General features: G+C 42.2%; 1 long non-coding RNA gene across 2 annotated transcripts; it reads left to right on the forward strand.

Moving 5' to 3' along the window:
- Positions 1-383: 383 nt before the first annotated feature.
- LOC125513408 (uncharacterized) lies at positions 384-4,525 on the forward strand. 2 transcript variants are annotated; one of them, XR_015608115.1, is made up of 7 exons: positions 384-708; positions 802-863; positions 1,801-2,232; positions 2,539-2,798; positions 2,878-2,976; positions 3,117-3,291; positions 4,202-4,525. It is a non-coding gene; the product is annotated as an uncharacterized LOC125513408 (long non-coding RNA). The 2 variants fall into 2 exon arrangements; XR_007285905.2 differs by having other exon boundaries at positions 1,801-2,798.
- Positions 4,526-9,881: the final 5,356 nt, after the last annotated feature.

Consider the following 9,881-nt stretch of genomic DNA (forward strand, 5'->3'; position numbering starts at 1 on the left):
AGGATGCAGATGATCGACGGAATTTGCTACCAGGCTAGAAATATGGAAATGGAGCGGTTCCGCCACTACACCACGACACTACAATGACGACACGCATCTGTTGGCATAAGTGTACATTAGCGACACATTGTCTATCAAAAAACAATAACGACACATCGATTGTGAGAGTTGCTCTAGAGTGATGACATTCTATGTGTCATTAATGCTTAAAGATGTGCGGACATACAATGTGTCAGCGTATGCTTTTTTGGCTGTTAGATTATCCGTCGCCGTTGCTTGGCGATAGAAAAAATGTCGGCGTATGTTTGGACCGAGCCACGCGGGACAAGTTTTGCGCGCGAGAGACTCCAAAATTTTGGCTAGGCCCATCTTATCTCCTTCTCCGCCCGGCCACCCATCTTCAACTAAAAAAAACTCTTTCTCTTCCTCCCACGCCACACACTCTCCCACCTAAACCTAAACCTAAACCCAGGTCACCTGCCGCCGCCGGCCCCTGACTTGCCGGCCGATTTGCTCGCGCTGCCGCCTCTCCCACCACCAACGGCGCCTCCCAAAGCAGGAGATCCACCGCGACCGAAGCAGGTCAGGCGGCGGCCCTGGCGCACCTAGATCAGCCAGCGCCTTCCGACGTCGAGCTCCTCTGCTCCCAGCGCCAGATCCACCTATGGCTCCATCTCCACAACCACGCACCGGCAGCCGCCACGGAAGGTCTCCTCCCTGCCCCTCTCTCCCCTGGGCTGTTGGTTAGTTTTGTTTTGGCCGCTCCCCTTCCTGATGTGGTTTCCTCACGCCCGCACGCAGGTGCTCTATGTGCTTGCTTCTTCCCTTCCGGGGACGCCGCTACTCTGACGCCATGGACAAATGTAAGCATTTTCTTCTCTCCCCTTCTATTCGTCTCCTTCCTCCGGCCTGAATTTGCTTACTGCACAACAGTAATTATTTCTTCAGGGGTGAGAAAAGGAGAGGTCCCACAATCCAAATTTCCTTCTCTTGAACCAATGAAGCACAATCCTTTGCAGCACCTTAAGTTTCAGACTGAATAAATTATGTTGGCCACCTGTATTTGGAAAATTTACCCGATGTAGTATGTACATTTAGTTTCCTAGAAGGCCAGTGTGCTTGTCGTTAATTAGCAACTCACATTCCAAAAGTGCCGGTGGGAAATTGTGAAATTAGTATTGCAGTTTGCATCTTTGTACAGAACATGTTATAAGGTCAATATTAACACTAAAAGTTGGACTCTGTATGTAGTGTATGGGAAGTTTTAAATGATTATGCGAATTTGCTTTTCCTTCGGTTGTGCCTCAGATTTCACAATCATTATTTATTTATTTTAGAGACTAAAAAATGAAGAGAGAGATTATGGGGTGTGGTGGCCATTAGTTGCTTCCGCTGTATGTTGACCTACTTGCCTTTCCTTTTGTTATACATGCAGCCCAAATTTACGGGGGGTGTTATATAGCTTGGCAACGGATTATATTGTAAACCATCTGCTAGTTTATTCCTCGGCTTGTCTAAGATTGTTGTTATTGCTTCAGAGTTCATATCAAACATATTTCCCTTTTGATAATTTGGACATGTTATTTCCTGAGTGCTAGCTCTAAAACAGGACATGCATTTCTGTAACAGCTCCAAACTCTGACAATTAATTTGCACAATAAAGTAATTAATGATAAACCAATTTAATATTTTTTTCTTTTTCTGCGCTACTTGTATCGATGTTGCTTCAGTTTCAGAATTTCAGTCACGTGTTTTTATCTATCTATGTACCAATTAATGGATTCAACTCTTGTGCCACAGGATTACAAAAGGTTGATGCAAACCAGCTCCAGAATGGGCTCAAGGCATAGAGGAAGAATGAGGAGGAGGAGATGAGCACACTTCTGAACCACTACCTCCATTTCTGTGCAGTTCTAGAAGGAGCTCAAACATATTTCTCATGCCTCTGAATTTCCTTTTTCTTGTACTGGATATCTTCTTGTTCTTTCACTCCTAACCAGTAGACTTCTAATCTAGGTGCTCATTATTTCTACTTATTTGTTGTCTCAGGGATCACAAGTTTAATGTTTACTAAATCAAGAAACCTTCTGAATCTGCTAACATAGCCTCCATTTACTCTCTGCTCAAGTCTGTTTGTGGCATATCTTATTTTAACTTCTATTTTAGTCTGCTCAAGTGGAGATCTCCGTAAACTTCAGAAATCATAGTCACGAAATTGTAGGGATAAAAGGGGTAATGGAAAATTGCATTTCTCTAGTCTCAGTTTGTTCTTCCTTGGCGCCCTACTATTTACATTTTTTCTATTTGGTATGTATATTAGTAATGAATGTCCACTTCTCCTATCTATATTTTCATAACTATGTTTCTTAATTATACTACTAATTCACACGAAGTTGTTTGGTGGATAGTGCAGTTTTAACCTGCTGCTTCTCGATAAAAGTTGTTGCCATGTATTTAACTCATCACATAATTTGCTCAGTATGCATATTTTGCACTATTTTTTATTAAGCATCATGGTCTGATATGTGCTACTTGCAGGAGAAAAGATGGAAGGAACAAGAGGTGGAAGTGAGCTCCCAGCATATGAACAATCGAGGCTTGCAAGTATTGCAGAAAACAAAAGTAAGTTGAGAGCTCTTGTTGAATTAAAAAGAAAATATTTAGCATTGGGAGAAAACATGAGGCCCTCTGGGGAAGTAGGCGGCTCGTCCCAGCGAGCCAATAATTAAGTTTATTCGGAGTTGTCATTGCAAAGTGTAGCTGGCATCAAGAGCTATGCTCGTAGCAGGCATGAATTGGTAAACTCAAGCACCTCTTTTTGAAAGTTATGCATCCAATTAGTTGGTTTTCTAATTATTAGGGAAAAAATTGTTGCAGGCTGAAGAACTTGGTTATGACATGCAGAGAGATGAAATATTTGTCAGAGCACATACACGTAAAATTGGAGTTCCTACCGCACAAGCGGAGACACTAATTGTTAGTCACACATACACATCATGTGTTTTTCTTTAGTACAGCCATGCACGTGACTGCATATTAATCGATGACAAGTATACATTGCACTGACTTCATTGTAGAAATAAATTAGGTGCCTCATTTGCTCTATTTTTTTGCAGAAACAACCTGAAGAAACAGCTGAACCACCAACAACACTTGCAATGGAAATTCAATTTCATCGACAAGATGAACAAGTTTCTACTCTACTAGGGCGCACAGAAAAAATGCAATGATAAATTGGAGAGATGCATCAAGTTCTCTTTTCTCAAGGCATCAGAAATGTGGAAACACTAGGTATTATTCTTACTTTTTTCCATGAGTTGGCATTGCCATGTTTCGCTTGATGCTTGGGTAGGAAGAGATAGGTTCAGAATGGGGAAAAGGGTCCTCAGTTTGAGCTAAACAATATGATTCTTCTTTTGGGCAATCTTTGCATTTTTCTTGTCAGGTTTCATGCATCATAACTAAACACATGTAGTGCAGTTTGTAGTGTCATTATAAATAGATGATGCATGAGGCTACTAGAGTATCTAGTTTCTATCAGAAATAGATAAGAATTAAGGGCACGATAAGGTGATACTAAATCTGGGCTATAGTAGAACATAGAATGTTTGGTTTCTACGTTTATATGTGTGCAACGCAACCGCCATTGTCATGCAAATAGTATGCAGGCTAAATATGTGATTTAGTACGCAAGCTAAACTGAATGTTTGCTTGCATATTTGTTCAAATACGGTCAGTGGTACAATTGTCTGTCAGTGTGCAATTCCTAGTAGCTAAACTGAAGCTTGCTCTCTTTTAAAGATCAGCCACAAAAAAAATACTTGACCATTATTTTTCTGCGAAGCATATTTAGTTCAGTCCACATGTTAGGATTACACCTGACTCCTTTTTTAGGTAAACATAGGTGTCGTAGCCTATTGCAGCATCTGTTTAGTTTTAGGATTTTAACCATAGCAGAAAACAACATATGCGAACCCCTATTGTATACCACAAAATGTTTCATAGCATGCATGAACCGCAACACAAGTGATGTCTTTTAAATTGACTTGTTTTCACCAAGTACACTATTACATATATGACTGCTGGTACATGTATATGTAATAATGCTTATTTCTTAGACCTTTGGACTCGAAGGCAACTCATAAATTTGAATACATTGTATTATTTCAAAGATTGCTGAAACATATGAGTTCTTTTGTAGGGACAAATGGTAGAAAGTAGCAAGTCCACTGGCTGATTGAAGATGTTCTCGTGATTGCTTTTGTTGAGAACATGGATGACACATTTTGTTCATACGGAAGTTGATTTGGTTTGGCAATTAAAGAGTTGGTCTTCCATAATATTCTGTAGCAGTAGCAGTCCAGTGAACAAGCACTTGGTCTCTTATGAACTTTGGCCATTATGTTTGTAACATGCCTCTCTTGTATATGTGACTTGTGCATTTCCATAATGGTTGTAGCTAACTTGAGTGAACAAAACTAATGAATCTTCTATATATAGTGAATGAATGCATTGGTCAACGATATCTTGTGATGAATAGAAGAGTGCAATTGTTTGTATGTATTGCATATTGAACATGAGTTTAATATTATGAATGTAATTGCATTCAAAATATTGTGCATTTGCATTTGTGCTGAAATGTAGAACACTGGCAGCAAATGTGTCGGTAGAAGTATCTGACGTCACACAAACTGTCGGCATAGCGCATTGATAGACAAACTGTCGACGTAGAAATGCACGTCGCACAATCTGTCGGCATATCACACTAACAGATGATCTGTCGGCATAGAGTTGTCTGTTGGTGTAGAAATGTCCCTCGGTGTAGATCTCACAAATGGCGTCATACTGTCTGTCGGCCTAGATTTATCTGTCGGCAAAGACCTTTCTCGGCAGGACTATAGGCGGCAACTCCTTTCTGTCAGGAAAGGTCTTTGTCGACACTAAATGTGTCGCCTTAGGTGACCTTTGCTGACAGATTCTTTGACGCTGTTTTGAGTGTCGTGGTGTAGTGCGCGGAGTTGTCATGCGCGCGATTGCACGATGTCAAGCTCTTCTGGAAGAGGCCCAGCAGCCCCAAGAGCCTCTCAGCGCCAGCAGATCCGTAGGCGGAGTCGGGTCGGGACACTCAGAGTGAACGGTCGCAAGGGTGCTATGCTGATCATGGAGTCTGAGAAGACCATCGTCGGAAGCCCACCAACTCAACCTTTTAGCTTATGTTTTATTATAATTGTATGCATATGTAGGTCGTGAGTGTTCTGGGCCTTGCCACATTTGGCATTTTAAATTATCCTAAATATGTAAGACAATTATTAAGAATTATTAACCATTGCCATTGTAACATTGCCTCAACGGCGAGCAGAGTGCGCGCAGGATGCCAGAGCGGAGCGTGCCACGGCCGCCTCAACGGCGAGGAACCACGTGGTCAACCTTCTGCCATCAATAAATTTTGACCTTGTTTCTCGTCACATTGCTGATTACAACGCAATAAGTAATTGCAAATCTGTTCACACCTATCAAACTAATATGTGTTCACACTTAGCATCGGGCTATAAAAACTACCCACTCGAAAATTACTTCACAGTTCCTCTCCTCATCACCCACAAAACTGGTTTTTTCTGTCAAGTTGTTCCGCCATGACCGATAGGAGGAGTTTAGGGTGGAAATATAACCAGGCAGCAAAGACCAAGGCCGTGGAAGCACTAGAGAGGTCCTGCCGCGAAGCCGCAGCCGCAGCAGAGATGTCCCGGTGCACTGCGGAGCCCTCGAACGAGCTCTCACGGGCACACGAGGGCTCTCACAAGTGCATTCATGGCATTGGCCATCGCGACGAGCCGGCGTTCCTGAAGTCCTTCACCGGTGATGACGACATTCACGCTAGCGTCACTACCCAGCAGCAGCTGGTCGACGGCTTGCTGAAGCTGCTCAAGATCAGCGATGCCTCGGTTGACAAGGCGACCAGCCTCGTCGAGCAACTCATGGGTGACAATGCGAAGCTCTTCAAGTTGGTCGCTGAGAAGGAGGAGGAGGCCACCGGCTGGAAGATGCTGCATGAGCAGAGCAGTGCCTCGGAGATGACGCTAAAAGCGGTCGTCGAGGAACTGAGGGGTGGCTTGAGGAAGCTCCGGATCGAGTGCGAGTAGGAGGTGGAGGAATCTGTGGCTTCTTTCAAGCAAAGTTGTGAGGAATTGAAGAATGAGCTGGAGGATTTCGCCGCTCGGTGATCCATCGACAAGTAGAGACAGTAGCGACCCACATCATTGTCTGCAATTTCCTTCTTCTCTTGCCCCCGTGTCTTCCGGGCTTTGCCGCATGTGGCATTTTAAATTATCTAGAATATGTAAGACAACTATTATATGTGCCATTGTAAATTTGTCGTCGTATTATTCGTTGCCATTTTATTTGTGGTCGTACTATCCGTTGCCTTATGTGGCAATTTAAATTAGGGCGGAATATGAGTTGAAAACACGAACAAAGCAAATGTTGCCATGGGATCACAAGCAAACACCATCCGTCCAGGTGCTTTAATTAACCCATTAATAGAGAAGTTGTGAGCGAGGCGGGCGGCGGCTGGTGCATGGAGGCCAAAGAGCTCGCTTCCCGGTAAGCATGGGTGGCCTTGCTGCTCGCACGTGTCCCATCGAGCCTGCGAGGTGGACAGGATGCACGAGTCCCGTCGAGCCTGCGCGGCGGACTGCTCGCACACATCCCGTCGAGCCTGCATGGCGGACTTCTCGTGCTCGTCCCGTCTAACCAAACAGCTGCACGCACGCCACTGAGTATGATTAAATTTTGACATGGTTAATATAATACAACTGTTTGCGATATTAACGTGTTAGTTTTTTGTTTCAAAAAGGACTTCGTTTGCAACTAATGTGTGCGCCTCTTCTCAAACTGGAAGGTTTTTTTACCACGGCATATATGTGCCATGTCATGAAACCATGCCAAGTTTCATGTTTTTGGGTGACTTTTTGATTTACTGGGATTTAAAAACCGAGATTCTCAATGTTTCAGGACGACGACAAGTTTGTAATTCATTCCTATTCCTTAAACGAGACCTAAACATGCACCCAATGACACATGTATGATTTCCCACCCATTTTGTTTCATTGGAGCATGTGGTTGTAGTTCAAATTTGAATTATGGACTACACTAAATGCACAGAAAACTTAGTAATCAGTAATATATATACAATGGCCAAACGAACCCTAAACGGTTCCAAATTTCAGCTTGACACTCTTGTTACTCTATGTTGCCTGTAGAAAACAAAGTTCAAGGTGAGAAGAGGCAGCGATTATTGTTTCGCCCACAAGAGGGGCATGTAGCCCTACTGGAATCATGAGGGTTGCGACAGACTCCGGTTTGTAAAAGGCTTGTAATATAGCTTCGCCCAAATTGGACAATTATATGTACCATGTAGTGACACCATGCCAAGTTTCATGATTTCCTAGTGAGTTTTGGATTTAGAGAGATTTAAAAATCGAGATTCGCAATGTTTGTGGCCAAGCCAGGACGGCGAGATGGTTGAATTCGTTCCCATTCATTCCATGGGACCTAAACATGCACCCCAAGGAAACATGTACGGTTTTTCTAGAAATTTTGATGCACTAGATCATGTATTTGTAGTTCGGATTTGAATTATGGACATTAAATGCCTAGAAAAATCAATTAATGAATAAAAAAGGTCAAACGAACCCTGAATAATTTCAAAGTTCAGTGCGAATCTCCAGTTGTTCCGTGTCGTGTGTAGAAAAAAATACGAGGCTAGAAGAGCGAGTGTTATCGTTTGGCCCACAAGGGGACACGTTTCCCTATCGAAACCACGAGAGTTCTTGCGACAGGCTCCGGTTTGTAAGAGGTTTGTAATAAAGCTTGGCCCAAATTGGCAATGTTTTTACCATGACATATATGTGCCATGACGTGACACCATGCCACCTTTGATGACTTTCTGGTGAGTTTAGGATTTATGGGGACTTAAAAACCGAGATTCGAAATGTTTAAGGATGAGCCAGGACACCGGTACGGTTGTAATTCGTTCCTATTCCTGGCATGAGACCTAAACATGCACCCAAGGACACATGTATAATTTTTCTAGACATTTTAGTGAACTGGAGGATGTATTTGTAGTTCAGATTCGAATTATGGACATTAAATGCCTAGGAAACTCAATTAGTTTATAAAAAGGGCAAACGAACCTTGAATAATTTTAAATTTCAGCACGGGTATCATGTCGTTCCATGTTGCCCATGGAAGAAAATACAAGGCAAAAAGATGCAGTGATTACGTTTTGCCCACAAGGGGGACACGTTTGCCTATCAAAACCATGAGGCTTCTTCGAGAGAAGCTCCAGTTTCTGTAAGAGGTTTGTAATAAAGCTTGGCCCAAATTGGACAATGTTTTTACCATGACATATATGTGCCATGACGTGACACCATGCCACCTTTGATGACTTTCTAGTGAGTTTAGGATTTATGGGTACTTAAAAACCAAGATTCGAAATGTTTGAGGATGAGCCATGACATCGGTACGGTTGTAATTCGTTCCCATTCCTGGCATGGGACCTAAACATGCACCCAAGGACACATGTATAATTTTTGTAGCCATTTTGGTGAACTGGAGCATGTATTTGTAGTTTATATTTCAATTATGGACATTAAATGCCTAGGAAACTCAATTACTGTATAAAAAGGCCAAACGAACCCTGAATAAGTTTAAATTTCAGCACAGATATCATGCCGTTCCATGTTTCCCGTAGAAGAAAATACAAGGCAAAAAGAGGCAGTGATTACGTTTTGCCCACAAGGGGGACACGTTTCCCTATCAGAATCATGAGGCTTCGTTGAGAGAAGCTCCGATTTTTAAGAGGCTTGTAATAATCTTGCGCCACAATGGACGAAAAAATTCCTTGACATATAAGTGCCATGTCATGATACCATGGCAGGTTTCACGATTTTTGGCTTAGTTTTGGATTTACGGGGATTTAAAAACCGACATTCTTCTCACGAAATGTTTTCAAATAGCACATGGTTCACTCACGAAAGCCGATATTCAATGAAAACTTCGTGGAAACCATATTTTACAGTTTCATAAAAATATGAAGAAAAAAAATGTGGCATGTTAAGAAGGTGATGATTTATTGCGACACAAAATTTCAAGTTGAATAACATTACGAGATGTGAGCTATGAAAAAGACAAACTCAGCCCTAAATAGTGACATTACTATTCGGCACTATTCAATGCTGATTTTGTCTTTTTCATAGCTCACATCGCGTAATGTGTTTCAACTTGAAATTTTGTGTGGCAATAAAACATGGGACATCATCCTCTTAACATCCCGCATTTTTTCAAAAAAAATTGAAACTTTAAAACATCTTTTTGTCGTGGTTTTCACTGGTTTCCACCGAATGTTGGTTTCCGTATGATCCCCCCCCACTACGCACCCGATCTGAGTCGTGCGTTCTGACTGGCCAGAACCCAAACCCCACAGATCGTACGTGAGCACCATTGGATGCTCCCAGATCGAACGACAGCCGTGAGCCCTTTCGGTAGCAGATGCAGTACATGGGTAAGCACTGTGCGCATGCGTCGTGTACCTCACACTTCCTTCTCTACTAGGTTTCCATTCAAAACAGGCTACCGTTTCTCGCCACTCCTCTCATCGGTTTCCCGTCTCTTCTCCCAGATATGCATGATGTAGATGTTCGTTTAATTATTATAGTTCATCTCATCCAAAATCAATTAGTTTTATAAAAAAAATCTATTTTAAGATTCATGGAATTGTGCATTGTAAAGGTAAAAACAAAAAGTGACAATTCATTTAGAAAAAAAATTGGGCAATTAAGATATGGAAGACTCTAGAGGACAAAGGGGAAGTGCTTGTATTT

The sequence above is a fragment of the Triticum urartu genome, chromosome 6A (genome assembly GCF_056163025.1).
Source record: "Triticum urartu cultivar PI428250 chromosome 6A, HENAU_Tu73, whole genome shotgun sequence".
NCBI classification, from domain to species: Eukaryota; Viridiplantae; Streptophyta; class Magnoliopsida; order Poales; family Poaceae; genus Triticum; species Triticum urartu.